Source organism: Notamacropus eugenii, chromosome 1 (genome assembly GCF_028372415.1).
Source record: "Notamacropus eugenii isolate mMacEug1 chromosome 1, mMacEug1.pri_v2, whole genome shotgun sequence".
NCBI classification, from domain to species: Eukaryota; Metazoa; Chordata; class Mammalia; order Diprotodontia; family Macropodidae; genus Notamacropus; species Notamacropus eugenii.
In genome coordinates this window covers 197,447,608-197,462,237 of record NC_092872.1, presented here as the reverse complement: position 1 = coordinate 197,462,237, position 14,630 = coordinate 197,447,608, and the positions used below count along the sequence as shown (strand labels likewise).

At 39.0% G+C, this 14,630-nt stretch overlaps 1 protein-coding gene and 1 long non-coding RNA gene across 15 annotated transcripts in view; one reads left to right on the top strand and one right to left on the bottom strand.

Annotated features, from left to right (window-relative positions):
• Positions 1-572: 572 nt before the first annotated feature.
• LOC140513831 (uncharacterized) overlaps positions 573-14,630 on the bottom strand; it is a 38,447-nt gene continuing 24,389 nt past the window's right edge. Inside the window, exon 4 of the long non-coding RNA XR_011970381.1 lies at positions 573-1,178. This is a non-coding gene — a long non-coding RNA (uncharacterized lncRNA). The remainder of the gene's footprint in view (positions 1,179-14,630) is intronic.
• Positions 11,210-14,630, top strand: part of LOC140513775 (uncharacterized) — a 144,519-nt gene continuing 141,098 nt past the window's right edge. For 8 of the 14 annotated variants that reach the window (XR_011970365.1, XR_011970357.1, XR_011970355.1 and 5 more), the window contains exons 1-2: positions 11,211-11,587; positions 12,853-13,027. The gene's annotated coding sequence lies outside the window, so the exon portion shown is untranslated. Of the gene's footprint in view, positions 11,588-12,852; positions 13,028-14,630 lie in introns of all 14 variants that reach the window. The other 6 variants (XR_011970360.1, XR_011970364.1, XR_011970359.1 and 3 more) reach the window with 4 other exon arrangements.

Below are 14,630 nucleotides of genomic sequence, written 5' to 3'. Positions count from 1 at the left end.
GTTTACTATAGAGGCAAGAAGGAGCCTCTTGGGCTTCTTTTTGCGGGGAGAAGGGGTTGAAATAGGGGAGGGAGGAATAAGATGTGCTTTAAGACCATAACTACAGGGGCAGCTAGGTGGTGTAGTGGATAGCACACTGGTCCTGGAATCAGGAGGACTTGAGTTCAAATTTGACCTCAGATGTTTACCAGCTGTGCAACCCTGAACAAGTCACTTGATCCCAATTTCTTCCAAAAGAAAAACTATATATGAGAAGCTATGATTTGGCTGGTACAAGGACCTGGCAGTGAGGAAAATTCTTTTACTAAGGTGGTTCATTTTTGCTCTGCCATTTAATAGAATTGACTCAAACATTCAAAAGGTAAGTGACTTACTCAGGGTGACGTGGCCACCCACGTCAGAGGCAGAATGGAACTCATACTTCTTCTCTACCTACTACACCAACTGCCTCTACTACATAAATAACAGCACAGATTAATTAATTGAACAATAATAATAAAATTGAATTAGGGAAGAATCATTTTCATTCTCTGGAAGGGTACACAGAATCATACAACTTTTAACTTTACCTCATGGTTCAAAATAAAACACAGTTTGTTTTGAAATTTTATTTGAGAAGCCAGTTCTGTAATAATTGTTTTTATTTTGAATTGTAAGCCATTAGCCTTCTGGATCGAGGAAAACATCTTTGTAACAACAGTCATTACTGTAACAAATCATTTTAATTGATACATACCTGGCAAAAAGAAGGACAGAGTAATGAGGCTTTTTTCAAATTGTCATTTCCTATAAAAGAACGCTGCAAAAGACAAAGTACGTGATGACTTCTCTTGGCTTTTTAAAGTCTCTTGGTGCTTCTCCAGCATGTGAGACACCTTTGAAATCTTTCGGAAACATGGATCTCTTTCATTGGTTTAATGAAAACAAATCCTGAAGACAATGACTATTATGCCATCAGCACTCATTTCATCTTGACAGGTTACACAACATAACCCTTGTTAGAAGCAGCAAAAGACATGTGCAGTTGAATTTTTTTTTTAATTTGGAGACAAAAAAGAGTTGTCCGCTTAGTTCAAGTTCATAAGGTTGAAAGGAATTTTCCAGTGTTCTCTTCTACCCCTTCCCTTTGTGAAAGAATCTTCTTCTGAGTGATCCATGTGCTTTTAATGTCTCAGATACTGTGACAGAAGAGATAAGTCTCTCTTCATTAAAAAAATAGTTAAAATCCTTAAAACATACCAACACAACAGTGAAATAAACTTTCAAGACGAAAGTGCCGTATCTTTCCAATGTCATTTCTGTGACAACCAATAAAGGCACCATATTGATGAAGCCAACACATCTCTATCTGGTCATTTTCAACTAGAAACTAATAACCCATGTCATATCAGGCATGCAATAACCCAGGTTAAAACTCAGTTCATCAAATAAATCACTCAGGAATTTTTCTATTTCTTTCTTAGGACACATTGCACATCTGCTCAATGAAAGGAGGAGAGAGGCAATATTTCTTTGATCAAGGTTTTTTTTTTAATATCCTCCTATCTGTCCCTTGGGATTCTGTCTTTTAGAAGAGGTGCAGATACCGCATTGCTTTCTAATAAATGAACCAAATTTATGCATTTCAGCTCAAAAAGCCAAATATGGAGGATTTTTTAAATCTTACCTGAACCTATAATTTATGTTGTCATGAGGAACTAAACTAGACCACAGAGGCATATTGCAGTGTACCAAAACTCTTCTCTCTTACACCATCTTTTAAAGTAAATACCTTTGACCCATTCATGACCATATTGAAACAGAGAGAACATACAAATGGATAATTGCTTTTCAAACATTTTCAACATGTGCACATCATGCTTTTCATCCCAGGGAATCTGCGTGAGTAACAACTTGGTGTGAATGTTGGGTCTCAGTTAATACTGGACTATGTTAACATCTGACTGACTGTGCTAATGCTTACCAGTTATTGAATGGATTTGAAATCTGTAAAACTGACATCCTTGTCATCCCGAGTCCTGAAGATGTTAAACCTGTAGGTCAGCATTCGGAGTCTTGTAAAATTACCCAGGGAGGGATATAGGATTTCTTGCCTTTTCAAATATATTAAATAGCCAGATTCGTAAAACTGGGTGAGCTAAGCTCTCCCAAGTGTAGAATAAAAAGGAAATTAAAAATTATAAAGCTCTAATCTCCTGCCTGGTCATACCTTATGTTATTTACCACTGTCCACACATGCTTTATCTCTACCCAGTTTTGAGGCATTATGTATGCTGTGCCATCTGCCAGAAACACCCTTCCCAGTCTAGTCCTTTCCTCCTTTAAATCTCCACCAGATTTGCCCCCCTCATTATTCCTTCCAAACTAGTAGCACCTATATATAGCCACTCTCAAAACTCCTTATGTCTCCTTTCTAAACATTTACAGAATCATAGGATGATAGAGATGGAAGACACTTTAGAAATGATCTCTTCCAACCCACTCACATTACAAAAAAGGAAATCAAGGTACAGAGCTATGACTTGATCCAGGTCCCATGAGTCATCCATGATGAAGCCAAGATTAGAATCCATGTCTTCTGAATCATTAATTCAGACTCAGCTTTGTGAAAGGCTTCTCTCCATCATGGTATGCTTTTAATGATATTTATTAAAGATATGACATAAGATTGTAGGATCTCCATCTGAAAGGGATGCCAGAAGTCATCAAATCCATCCTCCTCACTTTAGAGATAATGAAAACAAGACTTCCAAAAATAAAATGATTTGTCCAAAGCTACAAAGCTACTAAGTAGAGGAGCTGGGATTTGAACCCCAGTTCTCTGACTCTACATCTAGCTCTCTGGGCAACACCAGGTTGGGGGCAAAATATTTGTCTCTCCATATGGTTTGTTATCCATCTCCTAAAAGTGAATGTTACCTAAGGCTCTGTTCTAACCTCTTTTCCTATCTCTTTCCATACTCTATTATTAGAACCAATGGGATCAATTATCAGTTTTACCCTGATGACTCCTAAATTTTTATAAACATCTCTCATCTCTCTCTATCTGTCTTTGTCTCTCTCTTTCTCTCTGTCTCTCCATCTCTCTGTTTCTCTCTGTCTCAGTTTCTTTCTCTGGCTGTTTCTGTCTCTGTTTCTATCTCTGGCTGTTTCCGTCTCTGTTTCTATCTCCCCTGCTCTCTGTCTCTCTCTGTCTCTGTCTCTTCCCATCTCTCTCTCCTCTCCCACCCCTATCATTAACTCCTAGTCTCTCCATCTGGATATCCTGTTGGCATCTTAACCTTAACATGTTTAGAACTGAACTCTTCTTCATTAAATCCATCCCTCTTTCAAACTTTGCTATTTCTGTTGAAGGTACCCCCATCCTCCTAGTCATCCAGATTCATAATCATGGAGTCACCCTTGATGGAAGGTCATCTCCCTCATCTATCATATCCAAACACTTGGCAAGTTTTGTTGGTTTTGCCTCAACAACGTTTCTCCTATTCATTCACTTCTCTTTGGTTACAATCACCAATCTAGTTCAGACTCTAGTCCCCTCTCACCGAGGCTATTGTCATCCCAGAGTACAAGGCTGATAAAGTTACTATACTCCTTACACCTTTCAATGACTCCCTAGTGCTTCCAAGATACGATATAGATTGCTCAGCTTGACATTTAAGACCCTCCATAATATCATTTCAACCTATTTCCATTATTCTTTTGCTTTACTCTGGTCAAATGCCACCCCAGCTCTTCCCCAAATTGATTAGCCCATCCCCCAATCTGACATTCCATTTTCCATTTCAATACACTCGTGCCAGCCATCCTATGTGGAATACCCTCCCTCTGCTCCAGCTCTCAGGATCAGGATCTTCCTTAAGGTTTGACTTAGATGCTATGTCCCCAATTTATAGCATTCTCTTTCTCCTCAAGTTATCTTGTTTTTATTTATCTGCACACATATTGTATCCCTCCAGTAGAATCCAAGCTCCTTAAGAGTAGGGATTATTTAATTTTTGCTTTTGTATCTCTAGTGCCCATTACGGTGCCTTACACACTTAGGACATTAAGTGTTTACTGAATTTCAATTCAATTAAGGCAAGAAGAGCAGAGGAGTTGGGTGTTTGACTTAACCTGTATCCCCAAAGCCTTGCACTTCTATGAGCACTATGGAAGATTCCTCCCTGCTTTGCTCAGACATGTTAGTGCAGTCTAGGGGCAGGTCATCAGGTGCTCTCTCCTGATTCAATTGTACCAATAAGTCCAGGGGAAATTGGGGCAGTGGCCCAAACCAAATAAACTTAAATATTTAGGGTCATTCAAAACCATTAGAATTATTGACTTGGACTTCAGATAAGGAAGATACACAAACCTCTGCCCAAGAAAGACTTGTTCTTCCACTTCTCTAAATTAATCAAAGGAATGTCTCAAAATGATGGGTTCCATTGGACAGTTGGTTCAATCTGTTTATTGCAGGTACAGGAAACTTTCCATTTTCATTGCTACCTGAGACATATCCTACCTATGGTAGTTAATTGATTCCTTTAAAATGGCATTCATGGGAACAATTTTATAAGGTGTGCTTAGTTCCATAGCAGCAATGTTATAAATGTCATAAGTGATATTTTTATGTGAGAGCAGGATTTCATAATGCTTCAGTGGTCATTAAGTATAATGTACTAACGATATTAGTAAAAATGACAATAGTCGGTGAAAAGTCCTGTATGGTATGCCTAAGAATGGTTCAGTGTAAACTTGAGAATCGGTAATTGGCCAGTCAACTCTATCTGAACAGGATAAAATGGGAAGGTCCCTTCAAAGCCAGAAAACAATACATTTTCAAAGGCATCTTCCAGATATAGCCCCCATGTACATTTTTGCCAACAATGTCATTTTTTAATGATTTGATTACACATTATAACTAACCCTCATAATAACACAACTTTTCTAGGCCCTCAAACAATTCTCTAAAAATACAAGTTGCAAAACAAGTGTTGGTCTGCAACGACAGAAAGAGTTTCCTCATCAAGAATTCCTGGTGCAAATGAAATCGCATATCTGGTCCAAAAAGTTATTATGATGGCAATGTGAAGTCTATCTGAAAGTAGGAAGACTTCAGTGTGTTGTCCAGAACCTCTTTCTAAGTGTCTTTGTGATAGAGTGGAATTTAGCATAAGGGTTGAGCAAATCCAAGAGGAATTTGTAACTGAAGTATAAAAAGGAAAGGTCTCCTTAAAAGGCAGAATCTCATTTACAAAAACTTCTCACCACATGGCTCTCAAGGATAATGTTAGCGTGTGGCTGTGGTCTTTTTTGGGTGCCTTCCTAGAAGCTTCTAAGGTCCATGAAGGTGGGGACCATGAAGCTTACTTCTTTTATAAGACAAAGCCTGGAATAGTACTTTGCACATGATTAAATGTTGCAACATTTCAGGAGAGGAGGGGAGGAAGAATGAATTTGCTGTGTATTGTCTTGAACCATCATTGGATTTATTTTTAAAACTCACCAACTCAGCCTGTCTGAATTATAATTTTTTTGAAGAAGATAAATAGTTTTGATGAAAAGTTGAATCCCATTATAACATCTCAGTATGACATGGATTTGCATGTAGTATGAGTTAAGTTATATTCCTGGAAGCATCATTATATGCACAAGCAGCAGGGTGTAGTGGTAAGAGAACTAGACTTGGAGTTGGAAGAACTGGGTTCAAATTTCAAATCTAGAGCTTACTAGCTATGTGACCTTGGGTAAATCACTTAACCTCAGTTTTCTCATCTGTGAAATGGGGCTAATAACACTTCCACCATGCACTTAATAGTCAAGGATAGTATTTTGTAAACCATAAAGTGCTCCACAGATGTGAGCTGTTATTAATATTACTACTACTACTACCACTTCCAGCACCACCACCACCACCACCACCACCACCACTACCATCACCACTACTACTACTACTACTGCTGCTTCTACTACTACTACCACCACCACCACCGCCATCCCTACTACTACTACTACTGCTGCTGCTACCATTGCTACTACCACTAATGGTAAAAACTTGCTACAATGTAGCTCACTGTACACATACTAATTCTGTCTCCTAACACCAGCAATATGAAGAATGCCCACTGAACAGACATTGCCCTGAATTCCTCTAATAAAGTACTCCTTTGTGAAGGTCCTTAGGAGAATCTGATTTAATGAATTGAAATGAATGATTTCTAATTAGCAAATCAATTATATGTATATAAGCAGGTTCGAAAAGTTAGACTGAACAACAACCTTCTGTAATCTTGCTTCTATTCCTATTTTGCTCAGCAAAGCCTTCCCTCTGCTTTTTCTTTAATAGCATAAATAAGGATAAACTTTGAGTCAGCCTTTGCCCACATCACCATAAATTCAATGAGTGGAATCTGGATTAATGAAGCTTAATGAAAGAATGATACTATGTTTCCACTTTATAATCATTGGAGCTTATTGCTGGAGTAGACATAAGAAATTATCTCATCCAATTCCCTCATTTTATAGAGGAGAAAACTGAGGCCCAATGAGGGCCAACAACTTGTCCCAGGTCACACAGCTAGCTAGAGACAGAGAGAGAACAAGAATCCAGGTTCTCAGTTTCTTTACTCATCATGCTCCTGCTGTATGTCACTAAGCACCCACTGGAACTCAAGTCTGAACTTGGCTTAATACCTAATGGGAAAATGTATGCTTCAGACATGAATAAATTCTACAAACAGACCATTGTCTGCTACTGATATACAGCTACAGTTACCTGTAAGCATTTGTATATGTTAAGAAAGCATCGCCAAAGTGCTGGCAGTCTATAAGATGTGGAGCAGACATTGGCTCTGCCCACTGGACTTTGGGTTGTTATTCAGTCATTTCAGTCCTGTTTGGCTCTTTATGACCCTGTATGGGGTTTTCTTGGCAAAGATACTGGAGTGGTTTGCCATTTCCTTCTCTAGCTCATTTTACAGATGAGGAAACTGAGACAGACAAGGTTAAGTGACTCGCCCAGGGTCACACAGCTATTAAGTGTATGAGGTTGCATTTGAATTCAGGTCTTCCTTAATCTAAGCCTGGCACTCTATCCCCTGTACCACCTAGCTGTCTCCTGCCCATTGGGTAGATGGTCTAAAGGTGGCTGATAGTGCCTACTTGGATGCAGGGACATGGTGAAAGCACATTGTACCAAGACATGGACTTTATTTTTTCTCGTGAGTCATCATATTTGTGGTGTGAAAACAAAGTCTCTCAAAGTAAAATTTTATTATCTTCTCATACTTGTTGCTGGCTCACATTGACACAATCCACATGTTGTTATGTTGGGCGCTTGGCTTGTGAAACAGCCTGACATGTTATTAAAATGGACAGCCTAGTCACCAAAAACTTCACCCTGTTCTTTTTCCATCAATTTCCTAATCTCATGTTTAGGGAGCTCCATATTCCGCTATTACCAAGCTCTAGGACCATTGTGATCTTTTTATCATAATACAACTAGTTAACCTCATAAAAACCTGGTCAAATGCACTATGGATTATTAAATATTAATCATGTTAATTAGCTAGCACTTATATAGTATTTTAAGGTTTGTAAAACATTTTACAAATATTTTATGTTCACAAGAACCCTGAGAATTAGGTACTATTATCATCCCAATTTTACATATGAAGAAACTGTGGCAGTGAGAGGTCAAGTGACTTACTTAGGGTCACATAGCTAGTAATTGTCTGAGTCTGGATTGGAACTCAGGTCTTTCTGACTCTAGGTCGGTTTACTGTGCCATACTCGCTATAACTAATTTACCAAAGTCCTATTTTTCATAGCATCTCCACTTCAAATAATTTTTCTCAACCATAATTTAGGGATAAAAGAGGGGTATATCTGAGAGGACGAACATATATAATGTAAAGGTCATGTGATGTAGAAAGAGTAATGTATTTGCATCTGTAAATGAACAACCCACTTGCACAGTGTGTGGAGCACAGCAGGACTTGGCCTCAGGAAGACCTGAGTTCAAATCTTGTCTCAGGCACTTATTAGTTGTATGATACAATGAAAGTCACTTGACTCTTCTCAGTCTCATTTCTTGATTTGTGAAATGTTCCTAATAATAGTACCAACCTCAGAAACCTTAAAATAAATGTTAGTCACCATTCTTAGTCTGAGGACCTTGGCTCAGTTCCTGCCTCAGCTATTTATAAGTTCTAAGGTCCTTCACCTCTAAGGCAAGACACCTCTCTGGATCAGTTTCTTCATCCATGGCATTGGTCAATGACTTCTTAACTTGTTGTTTAGCTTTAAATCCTATAAGATTTGTGACCAAGATCCTGTGTTTGGTAAAATTAGTGGATCTCCCTTCTCCGAATCTTCTTGGGCTCCTGGCTACAAAGGGCAAATACTACCCCAGAGTGGGCACCCCAAAAGAGGAACCCAGTTTCTTATACCTTCTTTTCTCCATTCTTATCTTTCTCTGCCTCCTCAACATGGAGTTCCAAGACTGTTGTCTACAGGTACCATCAGCCTGGTTCCCTAGCACTATACCATAAGACCCAATAAAAGAGAGTGTAGAGCCCAAAAGTTTTGAAAACAGAATCCCCTAGGTGTGCCTAGGTAAGTGGTGCAGTGGTTTGAGTGCTGGGCCTGCCGTCAGGAAGACTCATCTTCCTGAATTCAAATCTAACCTCAGACACTCACTAGCTATATGACCCTTAATCCTGTCCACCTCAATTTTCTCGTCTATAAAAATGAACGGTAGAAGAAAATGGCAAACTGCTCTAGTATCTTTGCCAAGAAAACCCCAAATGGGGTCATGAAGAGTTGGACATGATGGAAAAATGAGTAAACAACAAAATTAACAATAAGTGTAGCTGTTTTATAGTCCACCATTATGCAGACTACAAATTCTCCTGATGTGACCTAGCCAAAGCAGAAAACAGTTGAGAAATATTTTTTAAGTGCCTATTATATGCTACTACTGCGTTAAGCCCTAGGGAAAGAAAGAAAGGAAGGAGGGAAAGAAGGAAGAGAGGAAAGAAGGAAGGAAGGAAGGGAGAAAGAAAGAAATTAAATTGTTCAGTCTAGACACAAGTAGCTGCCTCCAATCTCCAAATGTTGTTTTTTCTTCTGTTGCTTTAACTTATTTACAGAAATAAAGAAGTCAGCTAGGGGGTGTATACTTAAAGTATTAGGCCTGATGTCAGGATGACTTGAGTTCAAAGCCTGCCTCAGATACTTACTAGCTATGTGACCCTGGACAAATCATTTAACCAATGTTTGCCTCAGTTTCCTCATCTGTAAAATGGTGATAATAATTGAACCTATCTTCTAGGGTTGTGGTGAGGATCAAGTGAAACAGCATTTGTAAAGCGCTTTGCAAATCTTAAAACATGGTATAGATGCCAGCTATAATTATTAAATATACTAAAGTCAAGATAGGCTTATTATGCTTTTAATTCATAATAATTAACCTATAGAAGAGAAAGAAATTTAAAGCATTCAATGAATCTCCCTTGGTAGAAAAGGCATTTCTTACCAGGCTGTAATCCAGATATCTCTGCCGTATCCCAGAAATCTCTTCATCCTATAAGATCCCTTCAGCCCTGGGATTTACACTTGGTGACTATTCTGCCCATGTCCTCTCCCTCTGATTGAATGACTCTTCCCACAACCTTCATTTGCCCAGGCCTCATTTCTTTTCAGACTTTGCTCCAGAGTTGTTCATCAACCCTCCTTCTCCTGTTGGGTGGCTTCTCAACTGTATCTGTATACCCCATGCTTAACAAAGGACCAGGCACATAGTAAGCACTTAATAAATCCTTGTTCACCTACTGAATGTAATATATTTGGGGTCTTAGAGAAATCCCTGAAAAGGAAATGTCACCAGATAGCGATGAAAGAGTTGAATTGTTGATTTATCTTGGCATGATTTAATTTAATTAATTCAACAAACATCCCCTACTCTTTGTAGGGGAGTGGGCTAAGTGCTGGAGGAGAAAGAAACCAAGTCTGCCTGTCCCCATGAAGCTTACAATCTAATAGAAGAGATATCATAACGCAGTTAGGGTAGTGCTGGGCCTGGAGTCAGAAGGACCTGAGTTTAAATCTGACCTTGAACAATGGCCAGTTGTCCCTTAACCCCTGCTGGCCTCAGTCTCTTCATCTGTATAATGGGATAATAATAGCACCTTCTTCCGAGGATTGTTGTGAGGATCTAAAGAGATAATATTTGTAAGGTGCTTAGCCCAGTGCTTGGCACATGACAGATGTTGTATCAATATTAGCCAAATACAACATAAATAAACAAACATGCCCACAAATTCTCTTGTGAAAGAGGACATAAGAGATGGCTAAGAGGGAAAGAAAACGGCGATCTGCAGTTCAAGGAAGGAAAGATCATTTATGGCCAGGAAATCAGGGAAAACTTACTGAAGGAGACAGCAAATGCTCAGAGCCTTGAAGTATGATCATCAACAGAGACGGTGAATAGAGGGGCCAAGCATGCCACGCACGGAGGCATAGACTGAACAGACACTGAAGGAGAAAAGGAGGGAATGCGTCTGGGCGACCTTAAGTGAAGTTTTCCTGGCTCAGGAATGAAACAGAAAGGGAGACTTCTTAGTTCCAGTAGCAATAGTATTTGTATAACACTTTCAAGTTCTTGACATACACGATCTCATTTGATCCTCATCACAACCCTTTGATGTAGGTCCTACTATTATCCCCATTTTACAAAGTGAATGCAGAGGCTTGGGTACTTACCCAGGGCCACCCACTTCCCTTAGTTTATTTAAGATATTTATATAAATGAATTCCCCTCATTTGTTTTCAGGTAGCTTTCTAATGTGATGTCACTTCCACTGAGAGCTAGGATAGCTGTATTTGTGATCCTTAGGGAGGACTGGAAATTGATCTCCTTGTGTGAAGGAATGAATGAATGAATGAAGGGAAAATGTATCCTTGGTACATTTGAGCTTTCCCTCTCACAGATACAACTTGATTTATCACAGAATAAATATTTATCTTCAGTGGAAAGTAAAGGCATTACAAATATATGAATTTATAAAAAAAAATTAATTGGCTGTCCACGACTTGCATTTTGCACCCTAGACAGTTGCTTCCTTTGCCTACTCCTCATTCAAGCTTACCATCTATTTGTTATGTTATAGTTAGCGAGTTCCTCCCCCCTTCCCCTACTTACGTTGAGGAGCTGATTCAATACCTGAAGTGGCACAGAATTCTCACCTCAATTATTTCAGCACCCTGGCACCAGCTTGTGAATGCCTGGGACAAGTCAAGTGAGACCAAAGACAATGGGCTAGCAGGAAAAGCAGGTGAGTCATGCACCTTGCAGACTCCTTGTAGGAGAAGAAAAGGGAGGAATGTCATGGCAGCAGAGGTAAAGGCCCTGTGGGAGGTGGAAAAGAAAAATCATTGAAAGTCGAGAGATTTAAAATGACAAAGCTGAGAAACGGGGAAAGGAGGGAGAGTTCATGCAAACTGGAGCCAGGAGAGAGAAAACACAACATTCGGAGACAGAGATGGATGAATGAAATATGATAAGAAGATTATGAAAAGTTGAATGCAAGGAGTGGCCTGGAAGGTAAGTGAGTTCAGCAGCATTTTGGAAGGAAAGAGTAAGGATCTTAAAGTAATACCCAGATGGAGAGGAAGTCAATGGTGTGAGTGCCAATGAGAGAGAGGAGATGTGTAAGGAGCGAAAGAGGAAACTATTCAGTGGGCTGCCCAGTTGAGTCCAAATTGAGGTGCCTGGAGAATTACTTATAAGGTTTCATGTGTGTGCATGTACCCAGCTCTTCTGTTTATCTAAGAAAAACAACTTGATGATCTACCGAACACATATACACATGCAAGATTTACTTAATTCTGCAAACTGGGGAAATTCAAGTTCAACATCAAGATCCATGGTGCAAAGGTTTTGTCCCGCATTGGTAGAGGGATTTTCCTTTACCAATCTGGGAACACCCTCTAACAAGGCAATCACAGGCCCAAACCCTAACCTATCCCTGTGTTCTTGTTGTCTGTCCTGTTAGAATATGATTTTCTTGAGAGTAGGGATGGTTCTATTCTTCATATTTGTGTCCTTAGGGCATAGTACTGTGCTTGGCACATGCAGGCACTTTTAAAATGCTTGTTGATTAATTGATTGATTATTTGCCTCAACTCTCTTCAGTTGATTTTAGTTAGAAACTGAAATGAATTTCCCATGTCACAAGACACCTAAGAACAGCATGGTAGGTATTTCCTACCAAGTTCAGCAGGGTCTTGTAGCCTAGGTCTTATGTTCTTTAAATAGATCCATGATTACTTGGTCATTGTAAGAGCAGGTGTGGCCAGGGAAGCCCCATTACTAAGGAAAGAGACCTTGGATTCCTAAGCCTCCAGCTCTCTTTCATAGAGGCCAAAGGCACACATATATACATACATACATACACACACACACACATATTTATATTTGTATATATATACGCACATATATATGTTTATATTTATATATATATATATATATGTACATATATTTGAAATGGTAACATTCTTGCACTAATTAGGAACCAGAAACAAAAAAATTCCTTCATGATGCAGTATTGCTTGTGAAGAGACAGGGAGCCACTTGTGAAATTTATTTTGCTTTGGCAGAAAAGTAGGGAACTATTCTGTGTCCAAGGAAAGACTTAAAGGGACAGGTTTAAGATGAAGCAGGAAATGATGGATTTTCTTATACAAATCTACATTTTTAATTATTCCCAATAATAATTCATATTATGCCAAGATTTGCAAGGCATCTGACATAACTATTGCATCTGATCCTTTTGTGATGTAGATACTCTTATTTTCCCCATTTCGTAGATGAGCAAATTGAGGATGAAAGGCTAAATGACTTGTCTAGTCTGAAGAAGGAAATGGCAAACCATCCCAGTGTCTTTGTCAAGAAACTCCCCAAAATGGGGTCATGGAGAGTCGAACAAGTCTGAAATAACTGAACAACAACAACACAAAGTCACTCCACTAGTAAATATTCAAGGTACGATTGGAACTCAGATCTCCCTGACTCTAATTCCAGTACTGTATTCACTAAGCCTTTGTCTTCTTTCTTTATGTCTTCCATCTCCCTTAATTTCTGGCACTTCGTCTTGTTAGTTAACAGGTATATGTTAACTATTGTATACTTATATGGTAGCCCATGTGAGACATGTTTGAAGGAAATCTCCACGACTCTACAAAATTCCTCAGGATGGGATAACTAGCACATTCACTACCCAAATAGAGCAAGATATTGAGCCTCTACCAAGTGTGAAGCTCTCTTCTAGACCTGTGGGCATTCCAGTATGAATGAGAAATGGATCTTAATTGTCATGGACCTTACAGTCAAATAGAAGAGATAAGCCATGTACACAAATGACTTTGATATGGGGCAATATGTGATAAGGCTGTACAAATCATACAAAGTACTAGAGGAGAGGGAGATGTTTTCTAACCACAGGGCTCAGGGAAGACTTCTGAGAGAAGGTAGAGTTTGAGATGATCTTTGAAGGATGGGCAGGATTCTGATATGTGGAGATGTATTAGGGTTTCCCAGGGAAAAGGTGTAGCATGAGCAAAGGTACCAAAATAGGCATGTGTCATTTACCCAGAAAAGAGAAGCTGATAAAAATTTTCCACACATCTGAATGGGCAAAATTTAGCTCAAATAATTTTTCCTTTAAGGATTTTTCAGCCCAGGTCATAATCTAAAATTTTAAAAATTTGAACAGATCTTAGAGAAACTTGAACCCCAAATCCCCTCATTTTACAGATGAGGAAACCAAGACTCAGAAAGTTCACTTGTAACTGATTATATCGCTGGTTTTCAAATCTAACCCAGAGGTGGGGGAGAATAGTAGAACCTATAAGGAAAACATTTCACTTTCAAAGTAATTTTCAGAGAACAAAGACCAAACAGCTCAGTGGTCACAGCATAGATAAGGGGGAGCTCGGATTTATGAATTGTGTTCAGAGTTTGATCAGTGAATTATGTGAGAGTTTGACCAATGGAACCAAATTTCCAGTGTAGCTGAATCAGTCAGTGGTAATGCCCAAAGCTATTTGTCAAATGCTCACATAATCAGGATACTATGTCTGTTGCCAAACAAAACAAGTGACTAAAAAAATCAAAATGAACTTTTCTGTAGCTTACATACTAAAGCTATAAGAAGTTAGGTATAATACATAATAGACCTCTCAGATTTTTTTGTTGCCATTAGTATATCATAACAGGTGCTTGATAAATGTTTGATGGATAAATCAATGAGCAAATACCTAAATGAGAAAATGGATGAATGAGTGAGTGAATGAATTAACTGTGACAAACATTGGCTTAAAGTGAGAAGACCTGGGTTCAAGTTCAATACTTACCAATTGTGGGAGGCAAGTTACTTGAAATCACTTCACCGCTGTGAAGATAAGTTTCTTCGTCTAGAAAAGGGGTGATAATATCTACACTGCAGTGAGGTAAAACAGCGGAAGGAGCATTGGGTTTGGAGTCAGGAGGTCCTAAGTTTCAGTTCAGTCTCAGACACTTAGCTGACCCAGAGCAAGTCACTCAACCCTTGTCTACTTCAGGTTCCTCAGCACCAAAGTGAGGATAA